This window comes from Callithrix jacchus, chromosome 21, assembly GCF_049354715.1.
Source record: "Callithrix jacchus isolate 240 chromosome 21, calJac240_pri, whole genome shotgun sequence".
NCBI classification, from domain to species: Eukaryota; Metazoa; Chordata; class Mammalia; order Primates; family Cebidae; genus Callithrix; species Callithrix jacchus.
The window spans coordinates 21,772,218-21,787,463 of record NC_133522.1 but is presented as its reverse complement, the minus strand read 5'-3'; the positions used below and the strand labels follow the sequence as shown (position 1 = coordinate 21,787,463).

The 15,246-nt window shown below is 38.2% G+C and overlaps 1 protein-coding gene and 1 pseudogene across 2 annotated transcripts in view; one reads left to right on the top strand and one right to left on the bottom strand.

Moving 5' to 3' along the window:
• The window catches only part of SAMSN1 (SAM domain, SH3 domain and nuclear localization signals 1), a 555,105-nt gene that overhangs the window by 292,878 nt on the left and 246,981 nt on the right, over positions 1–15,246 (top strand). The gene's annotated exons all lie outside the window — the stretch shown is intronic.
• On the bottom strand, positions 13,702–14,542 carry LOC100396636 (DNA-directed RNA polymerase II subunit RPB3 pseudogene; annotated as a pseudogene).

Here is a 15,246-nt window from a genome sequence, read left to right as displayed (position 1 = left end):
CAGGCTGATTTCAAAGTGGGATGACTGTAACAGCATTTTAAATTAACACCCAGTATTTGTTTGCTGTTGCTGCTGTAACAAATTACTGCAAATTTGGCAGCTCAAAACAATACCCATTCATTATCTTACAATCCATGAATCAGAATCCAAGCACAGCATGGCTCAGCTAGGTCCTCTCAGATCAGCACATTATAAAGGCTGAAATCAAGGTGTAAGTGAGGCTGGGTGCTTCTTATCTAGAGGGTCTGGGTAGAAGAATCTGCTTCCAAACTCACTGGTAGTTTTCAGAATCCAGTTTTATATTAGAGTTTCTATTTCCTTCACACATGGCCCTCTTAATTTTTAAGCCCAAAATAGGAGGTCAAATCCTTGTCTTGCTTTGAATCTTCTACTACCAGCCAGAGAAAATCTCTGATTTTAAGTGCTCATGTAGTTAGATTAGATCCACCTGGATAATCTTTCTTATTTTAAATTTGGCTGATGAGTTACTTTAATTATATCTTCCAAGTCCCCTTGGCCATGCAATTTAATATATTCCTGGGAGGAGCTGAAGACAAAGATTACAGGGGCCAGAATTCTGCCTATCACACATCCTTAGGTGACATTCTTTTAGTTTACTTAAATGAAATTTTGTTGCATTTCTAATAGTTATGAACATATAGTAGCATTAAAATAGTTACACTTCAACTTGTATAGATGCACTAGTCTTTGCATTTTTATTTTTTATGATAAAATCTTCATTTTTCCTCTATAAGCTACATACCCAGTCCCATTTCAATCTTGTCAGTACTAATAGGCAACTTCCACAGTTAACTCTGGGCTGCTTGTGTAACAAGTCTGTTACTTTGTCGTTGGTCATGAAGTGGGGGGCTCTGTAAAGATCTTTAGGCATGAACACAGGTAGAGGCAATTCATTTATCCTAATTAGAAAATCCCCCTTTATGCCAGTGATCCTCAAACTTTAGGGTACACGAAGATCACCCGGAGAGCTTGTTTAAACTTCAGACTGCTGGGCTGCACCTCTGAATTTCTGATTCAGTATCTGTGATATAGATCCTTAATAGTTTGCACTATTAACAAATTCCCAGTGGTGTTGCTATTACTGATCTAAGGCTCCCATTTTGGAAACTGCTATTTGAGGTTGTTTTATTTCTATTTCTTCAATTATGAAAAAGTAGAAATTTACTGTTTCATATTTTGGAGTATACCAGCAATATATGTGTTGCTGTAATTATTTTGCAGTTACCCCACCAAATAATGTTCACACAACAGAAGAAACCTGAGGGAAAAAAAGATGGAAAGAAGGGAACTTATTATTAATGATATTTAGGGCATTTCCTTATAAATACCGGATAAAGATAAGTTTGCTTTTAATCCCTTAATTTTTTCCTTTTTCTTAATTATGATCTATGAAATTTAAGCATGAGACAATATAAGGAAGGGTAAGAAGAGAGATTCAAAGAAGAAAGCAAATTGTTAACAGTCAAATGTTTCCACTGGGAGTAAAGTTTCCAGGAAAGTTTTTGAATCTGAGTTATTGGATTGGTGCAAAATTAATTGCGGTTTTTGCCATTCCTCTCAATGACAAAATCTGAAATTACTTTTGCATCAACCTAATACATCTCTTTCTTCATATAGTAAACAAGATATCCTGAAAATATTTTTGCTAAAACTTTCCTTCAGGGTATTAGTAAAGTACTTTTGCCAGTGATAGAATTGTCCACACTGGCTCCAGTAATTTCCATCCTAAAATGTTGGTTATTTCCTTCTTATGCAGGAGAATTTATCAAAAGATACTTCACAGTGAAGGTGGGGAATTTTGAGTAAGTTAGGACGTTATTTCTTGCAGATGACATTTGTTTCATATTACAATACTCTTTTTTTTTTTTTTTTTTTTTTTTTGAGACGGAGTTTCGCTCTTGTTACCCAGGCTGGAGTGCAATGGCGCGATCTCGGCTCACCGCAACCTCCGCCTCCTGGGTTCAGGCAATTCTCCTGCCTCAGCCTCCCGAGTAGCTGGAATTACAGGCACGCGCCACCATGCCCAGCTAATTTTTTGTATTTTTAGTAGAGACGGGGTTTCACCATGTTGACCAGGATGGTCTCGATCTCTTGACCTCATGATCCACCCGCCTCGGCCTCCCAAAGTGCTGGGATTACAGGCTTGAGCCACCGCGCCCGGCCTTACAATACTCTTATTAAAGTTAATGATCACTAATTCTAATGAAGAGAACACTGATTAAGTGCTTACCATATTTCAAAATAGTAAAGATGAAAACTAGAATCTGTAAATGGAAACATTTCAAAACCATTCTCTGTCCAATTTGTTGAAGTTGAAAAGACAAACAATATGGCAAAACTATATATAAGATGCGCCAGTTGTGGGTTTTGGAGAATGAGGGCATGGAAACCAAATGGAAAGCTCGGGACCAAAGAAAAGAACTCTGATCAAAGACAAAGAAAAAGGTGATAACACTGAAAAACGTTACTTTGCCTCTTCCCAGTGTTACAGGGAGTTTCCAATTCTCTTCTCTGGTCTTTTTTCCTCTATGTGGCACCAACCCAGCTGCTAGCTTCTCAGAACCCAGTTGGGAAAGTAGAAAAATATACACCTCCAGCCGGGAGCGGTGGCTCAAGCCTGTAACCCCAGCACCCTGGGGAGGCCGAGGTGGGTGGATCACGAGGTCAAGAGATCAAGACCATCCTGGTCAACATGGTGAGACCCCATCTCTACTAAAAATACATAGCTGGGCATGGTGGTGCGTGCCTGTAATCCCAGCTACTCAGGAGGCTGAGGCAGGAGAATTGTCTGAACCCAGGAGGCGGAGGTTGCCGTGAGCCAAGATCGCGCCATTGCACTCCAAGCTGGGTAACAAGAGCGAAACTCCGTCTCAAAAAAAAAAAAAGAAAGAAAGAAAAATGAAAATTATGCACCTCCACATGTCCAAGATTCTTCAGTGTCCTTTAAAATCCTGGAAATCTGACTATCAGGTAAGTTCAGTGTCCTGACCATGCCTGTTTGGAAGGAATGAGCGCTAAAGGCCATGGGTGAAGGCAAATGTGTTTCACACGTTGAGATGGTTAAGGAATTTCTAGTATCTATATACAATTTTACTACTTAATTTTTATACATGTGTTTTGAGTTAAGTTTTAATAAACTGACAATGATATATAACCCATTTGTGGCAAGAATAGACTAAGGAGTGATGCCTTATGTTAATATAAAACCCAGCTATGGGCTTGTCTCAGGCTTCATTGTCTAGGACAGTTCATTACAGAATAGATGGATAGGTCTATATCCTGTGTAGGATACTTTCTTTTTTTTTTTTTTGAGATGGAGTCTCACTGTCGCCCAGGCTAGAGTGCAATGGCACGATCTTGGCTCACTGCAACCTCTGCCTCCCAGGTTCAAGCAATTCTCCTTCCTCAGCCTCCTGAGTAGCTGGAATTACAGGCATCCACCACCATGCCCAGCTCACTTTTTGTATTTTTAGTAGAGACAGGATTTCACCATGTTGGTCAGGCTGGTCTTGAACTCCTGACCTCAGGTGATCCACTGCCTCAGCCTCCCAAATTAGTGGGATTACAGACATGAGCCATTGTGCCTGATGAGATACATCATTTTTATATAGAGGTGACAATGCATTGGAAGCAAGTGAACAAAACCACTAATCAGTAAACTCTGGGTTTGTCTCTGTTACCTAATGATTTGAGAGTTCTGGAATAGCAATCCCCAAAATGCTCCCTTATATACACACAGCAAGTGTGAGTGAGTGTGTGTGTGTGTGAGAGAGAGAGAGAGACAGCATGTATGTGTTTGTGTGTGTGTATTTTGTCATGGATGCTTCGTCAGGAGCTTATATACACACAGCAAGTGTGAGTGAGTGAGTGTGTGTGTGTGAGAGAGAGAGAGAGAGACAGCATGCATGTGTTTGTGTGTGTGTATTTTGTCATGGATGCTTCGTCAGGAGCTTAGAAGTTGAAAACTCCATTACAGAGAGAAGCCAGAAGCTAAGTTCTACTGTATATTTTCTTTCTTCAAGTAACAAATTGCTGCTATAGACCCTGGACCCAGACAGCCTCATTCATACACCATATTCTGAGGTTAAGTGTCTAACTCATCAATGGGAGTGAATTTACACGTATAGAAATGTCTTCCAAATCAAAATATAGTTCTGTGAGATGAAATAGTCCTGACAAATAGGTTTGCCATCTGTTTGTTTGTTGTATATATGATGTGACATGGTTCCCAGTTACCTCAGAGGCCCATTCCGGTTTGAAAGCTGTTATACTGGGGAGAAAGGAGGGCTCTCAAACTGACTTAGCCTCTAAGAAACATGGTAAGTGAAAGGCAAGAGTGAATGGAGGGGACAAAATATGGTATGGCATTGGAGAATATTTTGCAGGGAAGTAAATGCAGCAATATTTTTGTCCACAAGCTTCATGAAATACAACTGTCTAAGAACACAGAAACACTAATTAAAGGTTTATGTAATGTGCCAGGCCCTAGGCCACGTATCTACATTTGATTCTATTATCAATTAATTTGTAAAACTGAGGTTCAAAGTGGTAGAAAGATTGAGAATAGATTGTAAGTCCGGGTGTATCTGGTCGAATACTCACTCTACACACTGAACTACTGCAGAAATGTGAATGAATCAGCCACTAATGAACTGGATGATTTTTGCAGAAATAACAGTGTTCTTATATGTAAAATGATAGATCATCTCTAAGGTTTATTCAGAAAGATCTGGAAACATGACTGCATTCCTAGGAAGTCAAAAAGATTTCATAAGGGCATTGGCAAAATCTCCCTTACTACTTTCAGCCTGAGAAGTAATTTCCCCCAACTTTGTAACAGCCCTTGCACCGATTTAATTTCAGTTTATGCAAAGTCCTTTGGGTGTAAATAAATGAGATGCTTTATTAAGGTAATTTCTTTTAGAAAATAGGTAGCATGACAAATAACAGGACAATTGGCACCAGAAATAACTTTCTTGGTTTTACTTATTCTAGATTGCCTAATTTATTTTCACTCCTCAAGAGGAATAAGGAACATTGAGCATGGCCCTAATTAAAGTCTTGTCACAGGTGTCACAGTAATTTAGACCTACGTGGAAGTTTCAATTCCTGTTGCAAAACTCTCACAGAACTGGCTCCTGCCGGCCTTTCCAGCTTGTCTCCCCCTACTCAGTTGAAGCCACATCAGACCTTTTTGCTCTTCTTTAGATACTCTAGGCCTCCGGATCTTTCTATTATGTTTGGAATGCTCTTTTCATAGATCTTGCCATTTCCATGGCTTATTTCCTTTACTCAGATCTAGCACAGAAGACTCCTCATTATATCGGAGACGTTTGCCCACACCGTCTAAAATAGTGTGCTCCATCTGCCCCCTCCCACTCTCTCTATTCTGCTGCTTTTCTCTATTTTACCTTATAGAACTTACCTCTTACCTTATACTATACTGAACATTTCTTTTTATTTTCTCCTTTTACTTCCTCCCAAGATTGTAAGCCCCAAGAGGGAAAGGAGCACGCTTATTTTATCAGTCTACTCTTGCCCCAGGAAAAACCCTAGTAATTTCACTGCCCAATCAGTGCCATATTTGCAGCATGAATTAATGGAATGTGTGGATGTGATTTTGTTGAGTGGTGTTTGACCTGAACAAGGCTTCTGGAAATTAAAATTCAAGCAAATGGCTAATCAAATAGTTATTATGTTTTCTCTGTTCTTGCTTTAAGTAACAGACTGAAAATTCCTGGGATAGGGTGAGACATACAAGCTGGCATCAGTTTAATTAGATAGGAGTCATTTTAAGTAGTGGAGCCATTTTGGCCACATTTTAATGAAGGAAAACTGATGTCGCAGTTGGGGCTCAGCTCCTGGAGGTGCTGCTCCACCTTGCAAGGCAGCAGGAGCATGCTCCCCCATACCCAGGCAGGTGGCACCACTTGTCTGGGCAACTGGGGAATCTCCTACAGGAAAGTCAGACACATAGAACTGTTCATGTGACAACATGGAGGAGACTTTTTCTCCACAGTAGGCCTTCAGGAGGAAAAAGCATGTAAGGGTGGATACTAGAGTCAGATATTGGTATGAAACCTACTCTCAGAAGGCCAACAAATGAAGTAAGTGAATTTATAAGTGGTAAGAGATTGAGAGGAGAAAGGTGAGGGAGAGATGGGAGACTGTGCCTGTCTTCCCATTGCTCATTTATCTGTCCCTTCATGATTGTGTCCTACCGGAGGGAGGAGGTGGTTCCTGTAATGCTTCAGTGAGCCTTAAATATACCCCTAGCATGTAGGTTTACCCTTCTAATTTTCAGAGTATGCTGTGAAGAAAATGCTCACTTACATTAGTGATATTTTGTTTGAAAATGGACCATTTATCCAACACATTATTGAATGCTTATTATGTGACAGTCTTTGCACTAAGAACTAAGGCCACGAAGTGTAATGAAACATAATTTCCCTCTACAAGGCGAGGGCATATAAACGATGTTATAAATACCATGTAAGTGGTATGAACAAGATGTCATAGGCTCCCCAGGGAGTATTTGTCTATAATTGGGAGAATTAGGGAAGGACTCAGTTAGATGATGATATTTGAATTTGAAAGATGAACAGGACTTTTGTCAGGCAGAAATGTCAGAAAAAGGACATGCCATACAGAATAGGATGTATCAAAACTATGAATCGGATTTTGGTAATGATAAGAATTTCGGTTTTTGTGTATGTATATGTGTGTGTGTGTATCCACTTGAGAGCATTATGGCATAATGATAAACATAGATTTATCAAGGTTTATTCAAGGAAATTTCAGCTACTCTTTGCATTGCAAGTTAGAAATGTTTAATGGAGGGAATTAGACGTTTATTCTCATTGGAAGCCTTTCGGGGAGATAAAGACTATCTCAGTGCAGGACAGTTATGAGGTGATCCTCAAGTGTTTATTTAGAATGTGCTTCAAATCTCATGACCACCCATGTGTCTGCTCACAATATCTAGGGAATAATGCCCTCCCAATCTTTGGAATTTGGATTTGGAAGCATTTGCTTTCCAAGTCTTGTGTGATGCTTCTCAATGGTGACTCTACACAAAAACCACATGGGGAAGAGTACTCCCAGAATTTTCTTTGTTGCCATCCTCTTCCTGGCAGTGGAAAATAGATCTTATGGGGGTTAAAGTGGTACAGAAATAAGAGCAGACAATAAAGCTCAGTGAAAGACAGGCAAGGTTGGCTGGAGCCCCATTGTACTGGCTTTCATGACATCGTATGTGTTTACATATCATCTTGGAATCACTGGAAATATTATTGAATGTCTTAACTCAGGGAATGAAATGATTAACTGAGTTTTAGAAAGATTAATCTACACTTTTATTATTAGGAAAATAACTATAAAGAGGAAAAAATAAGAAATGAAGGAGAGCAATGTGTTAGTGTTGTTTCTGTGTTGCGATAAAGATACTAGAGACTGGGTAATTTATAAGAATAGAGGTTTAATTGGCTCATGTTTCTGCAGTCTGTACAAGAAGAATGGTGCCAGTATTTGCTTCTGCTGAGGGATTCAGTGTGTTTACAATCATGGTGGAAGGCAGAGAGGGAGCAGGCTTATCACATGGTGTGAAAGGAGGGGGGTGCCACACTCTTTTAAACAACCAGCACTTGCATGAACTACCAGAGCGAGAACTCACTCATTACCAAGGAGATGGCACCAAGCCATTCATGAGGCACCTGCTCCCATGACCCAAACACCTCCTGTGAGGCCCCATCTCCAATATTGGGGATTATGTTTTAACATGAGATTTGGAGGGGACAAACATGAAAACTATATCAAAAATATATAACACTCTGACACTCAAATTATATGAAGTTTGGATGCAAGGAAATAAAAATAGAAGGTAGAGACCTTGCTCAGCTTTGTCTTTTCCTTAACAGCCACGTTTTGGTTCTAAAAACATTAAATGAGCACCTACACACTAGCATTGTGCTTCCAGAAAATAATCACCCTGTTCATTTCCACTTTTGCTCTTCGCAATACTTATTCAACTGATCAGAAACAAAATTCTGTCTAGAAAGGTCACCCACGGATTTCTGTGGCAAAGAGTGTTAACTAACTACCAAAGATGAGTTCATCTTGCATAATATAGAGGCTTCTATGAAGAGGCTGCGCGGACATGGACTATCATTTCCAACCCCTTTGCAGCTAGGTGAGACCATGGCACTGAATTCTGTTCAATGGAATGTGGGTGAAAATATATCAATTCCAAAACTGTCCCATAAAATCTTCCACCCCTTCTAAACTCTTTTCCCATCCACTGGCTGGATAAAACTTTCTTGAATGTCCTGGCAAGCCACATAACAAAAAGGGGAGAGTCTTCATGAACTCGAGTCCCAGAACCACCTTTGTCCTTCACACCACTCTGCCGCCACCACCTCCAAATGGACCTTACATGAGCAAAAAGCCAAACCAACACCACCACCACCACCAACAACAACAACAAAACGCTCCTATTTTATTAAGCCACTGAGATTTCAGAGCTTTCCTATAACCACAGCTAGTAATATTTTCTTGCTGTTTCTCTGCGGCAATATGTACCATATCTTTAGCACATGATATGGCTATTTAAATGAGAATGCCTTTCGAATACTTGAAAATATAGAAAAGGAATTCAGAAAGATCTGAAAACAGAATTTTGGAGTTGTTAGCACATAGGTGGTAATTGAAACCATGGGTGTGAGTAGGATGATTCAGGAAGAATGGGCAGAATGAGAAAAGAAGGCCAAAGAAGGAATCTTGGGGAGTCAAATAGTAAGGCTGCAGGTAGAGAATGAAGCAGTAGACGAAAGTGTGGCCAAGAGAATAAACTATATTCTGTCCTAGGATTCATGAGAATTCAAGGGAAGGAAGACTATGTACAGGCTGAGGATAAACGTTTCACTGGAGTACAGAGAACAAAAGAAAAATAGCTGTGCACTGAGGAGTGATAAAGGGAAGTGAAAGTAGAAACAAACTGCAGCTGATTCTAGAAGCGCAGCAGTGAGGGAAGGAAATACATGCCTTCAAGGTCAGCTAAATAGGCAGATGCATCTTAAGGATGAGGACAAGTTACACAGGGTTGTAAGCTAAAAGAGAACAGGCATGACAGAGGATACCGTGAAGATTCAAAAAGAGGTGATGAATGTTGGAAAGGCCTTGGAGGACATGTAATAGAAGGGAAAGTTCACAAGGAGAGGGGCTTTGTCTGTCTTGTTTCACACTGTGTCCCCAGGCTTAGAATCAGAAGGCATTCAGTAAACAGAAAGAGGAAGAAAGGAAGAAGATGAAATCAGGAATACAGATTAAAGTGTTATCTTTGGAAGAGAGGCAAGACATCCTCTGGGACAGAAGGGAAGGAGGGAAAGCTGGGGAACATGAAGATAATACAAGAGGTGCGGTTTGTGACTGATGGATGCTATTTTCTCTGTGAGGTAGGAGGCTTTGCCATCTGTTAAAAGTGAGTGGGTGAGTCCAGCTAAGTGATTTAAGAGGAATGGTAAAGGTTTGTAACAGCTACTGGCATGAATAATATGGTTATTTACTTGAAATAAAAATATTAGTTAATACTAAAAAAGCATGCATTGTGAAAATTGATATGTTCGTTTGAGGTTATTTATAGATTTATGGAAAATAAACCACTGGATGCATTCAATCATTTATAATGTTAAGGGTTAAGTTTAAGACATAAATATAAATTTGTTTGCACATTATCTAGAGCAAAGTCAACAACCTATTTGGTATATTGCACAACCTCAGACACCGTGTTACTCTTTTGCTGTGAACTTTTAAGATATGCCTTAATCTCATATTAGTAACTATAACATTGTGTAATTATGAACTTCATCATTTGGATAAAATTATGAAAAAAAGCAATTGTCCTGAATTCTCTGATTTAGTGGCCAAATCTTAAATAATGCCTTTTATAAAGAAAATATAAGTGAATGAATTATATGTAAATACATTAATTTTATAGAATAGAGGTGGCTTTGAATATGTAGATTTCATAATGTTGACTATCATGAGGACTTCTGTGACAATAAAAAAGCTGTTTGATTAAGCATTTTAATATACTGTCAAGGCAAAGCATTTTAATATACTGTCAAGGCATATATATTAAGCAAAAGCAAAAGCTTAATTACTCTTTTGCAGACTGAATCCAGACAACTTTGGACATTCCTTCATTTGAAAATATTTTACTGAACACTTACAGACAACTGACACCGTGAAGATGAGGATGGCATGATTTTCCTGTCTTTATGAAGATAAATGAACATTTTTTTTTATTAGCCAAAGCAGGAGTTCTTCCCAAATTTCCTCCACGAACCATAGGCTCCTATTCTTAACCATTTTGTGAAAAGTCTATGGTGAATTGCAGTCCCCCAGTAATTTGACAATATCTGATTTGCCATGGCCATGTGGAAAAAAGTAGGGATGTGAGCAAGTCATAGTTTTACTTGGTAGGAAAATTCTTCTAATTTTATCAAGATGAAAGGTTTTATACTGGGTAGAAGGCAGTGTGAGAGAAGTGGACAGTAGAATTAATATTCAGTGAGCCAGTGGCTATATTTTAAAATATGAAGAATATATATTTGGTGGTTTAAGTACAATAATCTACTTTTGGGCTGCTGTCCTTTAGGCTAAAGCAATTAAAGGCAATGCAATGAACATCACTATCTGTGGATGTCCCTTTGATTGTTGTTGTTTTAGGGTTTACACTGTGATGGCTCTCTCTTTGAAGAAAGACACTGTTCCTCCAGGGAGATAAAATATGAATCTTACCTTTAAGCATACACTTCTCCTCACTCTCAGTGTAGATTGGCTCTGAAATTTCATGCTTCACATGGGGGTTAAAAGTTTTCATTTATAATTTTATATTCTTATTAGAGGTCAGGCTGTTGAAATTAGAATGTCTTTATTTTTCAGTTGGAGTGTGAAGATCAATATTCCCTATTGTAAACAGCCATATTAACCAAGATAATTTAATTTTGGAATGATTACTTTTTGCCTTTGAGATGTAGATTAAAAAGTTCTATCATATGTACAAATAAAGTAAAAAAAATTTTTTTCTGTGAATGTTACAACATTTTTTATTGTGGTAAAAAGCACAACTTTTCCCTTAAATTTTGGGTATATGGTACAGCACTGTTAACTATAAGCATAATGTTGTAGAGCTGGTCTGTGAAATTTTTTTCTCTTGTCTGACTAAAGCTATGCCCACTGAACAGCGATTTCCCCATTTATCTCTCTCTGAGCATCTAGAAGTCATAATTTTACTATATATTTCCATGAGTTTGGTTATTTTAGATACTTCATGTAAGCGGAATTGTTTAGTATTTGTCCTTCTTGTACTGGTTTATTTTACTCAGCATATTGTCCTCAAGGTATACCTATGCAATGGAATTTTCTTCTTTTTGATGGCTGAATAATATTCTATTATATAAACGTAGTATATAATATACTTTATATTTCTTTATAACATATAAATTATTTATATAATTCTTTCTTTATAATAACATATAAAGAAACAATTATGTAAACATATACTACATTTCTTTATCCGTACATATTGCTAATACACTTTTAGGTTGTTTTTTATTCTTATCTATTGTGAATAATGCTGCAGTGAACACAGAAGTGTAAATACCTTCCATGTCCTGTTTTCAGCTCTTTTGGATAAATGCCCAGAAGTGGGATTGCTGGATCAAATGGTACTTTTTAATTTTAATTTTTCTGTGAACGTGTATGCTGTTTTTTTTCTTTTATACTGGCAACACCATTTTATATTCTCACCAATAGTGCTTGAGTTTCAAAATTTTTACATCCTTGCCAACACTTTTTATTTATTTATTTATTTTTATTTTTAATTTTTGTAATGACCATCGTAATGGGTGTGAGGTGATACCTCAGTGTGGTTTTGATTTACATTTCTCTAATGATTAGTGATGAATGTCTTTTCATATATGTCTGTTGACCATTTGTATCTCTCCTTCGAAGATAGTTATTTTTATTTTTTGCTATTGAGTTTCTTGTACATTTTTATATTAACTTTCTGTCAGATGTATGGTTTATAAATATTTTCTCTTACTCTGTAGGTTGCCTTTTTACTCGGTTGATTATTTCCTTTACTACGCAGAAGATTTTTAGTTTCTGGCTTTTTTGTTTGATGTAGGCCCATTTTTCTATTTTTGCTTTTGTTGCTTATACTTTTGGTGTCATATCCAAGAATTCATTGCCAAGACCAATGTTATGAAAATTTTACCCTATGTTGCCTTCTTAAAGTTTTTATAAATTCATGTCTATGTTTAAGTCTTTAATCTATTTTGAGTTGATTTTTGTGTATGATATAAAATAAGGTACAATTTTATTTTTTTGTATGTGAATATCTGTTTATCCCAGGACCAATTTTTAGAGACTATCCTTTTTCCATTGTGTAGTCTTGGCATCCTGTCAAAGATCGTTTGACTGTATATGTGTGGATTTATTTCTGGTCTCTCAGTATTGTTCCATTAGCCGATATGTCTATCTTTATCCCAGTACCATGGTCTTTTGATGACTATAGCTTTGTAACATGTTTTGAAGTAACAAAGTGTGAGGCCTCAAGTTTTGCTCTTTTTCTCAAGATTGTTTAGTCTACATTGGGGTCCTTTGTACTTCTGTGTAATTTTTAGAATTTTTCTGTCAATTTCTGCAAAAAATGTCACTAGGATTTTAATAGGGATTGCAGTCAATGTGTAAAACACTTTGGATGGTATGGCCATTTGAACAATGTTTTCCTCCAATCCATGAACATGGGAAGTTTTTCCATTTATTTGTGTCGTCTTTTCTTTACTTCTTATTTTTTTTAAGATTTATATTGTGCTCTCTATTGCCCAAAATAAACACTTTTAAAAAGACAACTTCTGTTAATCAATAAATATCTCTTTTTTTCTGTGTTTTCTTCAGGCTGCTGAATTAACTGTTTTGGTATGTTCCTATCTAGAGACAGTGTTAAGAGGTCAGGGCCAGAACCTTCATTTAGGGTAAATGAAATACTTCTGTGTATGTGGGAGGGAACTTTGCTCTTGCTGGCCACTGCCACCGCACCACCACCACCACCAAACTAAATAATCAGGTATTCATGGTGAAGGGGTTCATGAAACATTGTGTTTGTATAGGAGTGAGGGGACAGTCAGGATCTGATGCTATTCCCAGAAGGTTACTTTTCAGATTAAAGACACCTGGGAATTTGAAGTGGTAGTAGGCCAGCCCCAGGGAAAAACTGGAGGGGTTTATAAGCCCCTTGAAGGAAGGCTGTGGCATTCAATCCTAATACCAGAAATCTAAGGTACAATTGAAATTACTCCTTTGGATAGAAAGCATTTAAAAAACCAACCAGGAGAGAAGACTGGTTGGTTCCCCTACAGGTGCATTAGGAAACAGGCTGAAAGTGATGTTTTGGGATCTGGGGAGCACTGCTGGCAATTAGGGCCAGTAAAACACTGTCCTTAAACACTGCTGGCATCCCTGGTAATCTGTGACCTGCTTCTAGTTGGTACTGATGACCTGCCAAGAAGCTCAAATGACAGTAGACTAGATTCCCAGAAACTAGAAGAATCTCAAGAGAGAAGCCCAAATCCAGCTGTTGGCATGAATTTCCATTTTGCTGAAGCAGGCAAGCTGCAGCTAGTTTATAGTTAGCATGTCACTCTGGCTAGTTGATCTCATGGCTTAGTTGAGTTTGTAAATCACTCAGCTTCTTCTTCAATGCAGAAAGAGCTGAGAGGACAATGGTTCCAGGACACAGAGAGCCATAGGACTTTGCATTGCAGTAAAACCTCTCTGGCTTGCCCTTGGGGTCACAGGGCAAAAATCCTGTGATTCATCCTCATGCAGCTCCAGGTGCTCGCTCACTCTTTGTCCATTCCTTGGGTTTGGGGTACACTGCATGCCTCAGGGCATTGTCTGGATTGTATTCAAAAGCCACCCCTGCAGTAGGGTTCAACTTGGCATGCTCCTTGCCAAAGCACTTTTTGGCATAGGCTCAAAGTCTCAGCTCCTGGCCCTTTCTCAACTTGATGATGAGAATGTCATCCTGCTCCATATAGTCATTAGGTTCATTATCTTGGTTGTGGGATGTCACCAGAATGACCTGGGGGCTGTTGGAGATGAGGTCTCAAGACGTGACATGTTGAATCTGGTCTTCATTGCACTGCGCACTGAGGGTAAACTCCACCAAGCACTGGGCAGAACTCTGCACATGTGCAGTCCCAGGAGGACAGCAGCTGTCCACAGTGTCATCACTAATGAGGAGAATTCGTCTAAGTCTGTGAGCCATAAACTCGTCATGAAGAACTGAGGAATTGGCATAAATTTGAACCCAGTCAATGGCTACTATGGGTACCTCAGTGAAGGAGACACTCTGAATCGAAATGGCCACTGCCAGGTTGGTGTTCTGGATGATGAACTTGACATTCTCATCGGTGAGCTCTGCGATCTGCACAGTGGGCTGGTTGGCTCATGGCATCATGCCCCCATTTGTGTTTTGTTTTCTTTTAGCAATTTTTATAGATTTCAGTTTCTACATATATTATAATACTCAGTTAAGATTATTACTAAGAATTTTATTCTTTTTGATTCAGTTGTAAATGCACTGTCTTCTTCATTTTTGTTTCCAATTGTTTGTTGGTAGTTTACATATACTCAACTGATTTTTGTGTATTGATTTTGTAACCTGCAACTTTGCTTAATTGGTTTATTAGTTCTAATGGTGTGTTTGTGTGTGTGTGTGTGTGCATCTCTGTGTGTGTAATTGTCAATGTTTTCTATATATTATCTGCAAAGAGTGAAAATTTTGTTTCTCTCATTCTGATTTGAATGACTTTTAATTATATTTCTTACCTAATTTATCTGGGCTAAAACTTCCAGTAGTGTGTTGAATAGAAACGGTGAGAGAGGCCATCTTTAGCTGGTTTCTGATCTTAGAGGAAAAACTTTCAGTTTTTCACTGTATAGTATGACATTAGCTGTGAACCGTATTATGTTGAGGTAATATTCTTCTTAGTTTACTGAGTTTTTATCACGAAAGGGTGTTAAATTTTTCAGATTTTTTTTGTCATATATTGAGACAATTGTGAATTTTATTGTCTATTCTATTAATTTGGTGTCTCATACTGATTATTTTTGTATGTTGGCCATCCATGTATCCCAGGGGTAAATCTTACTTGGTCA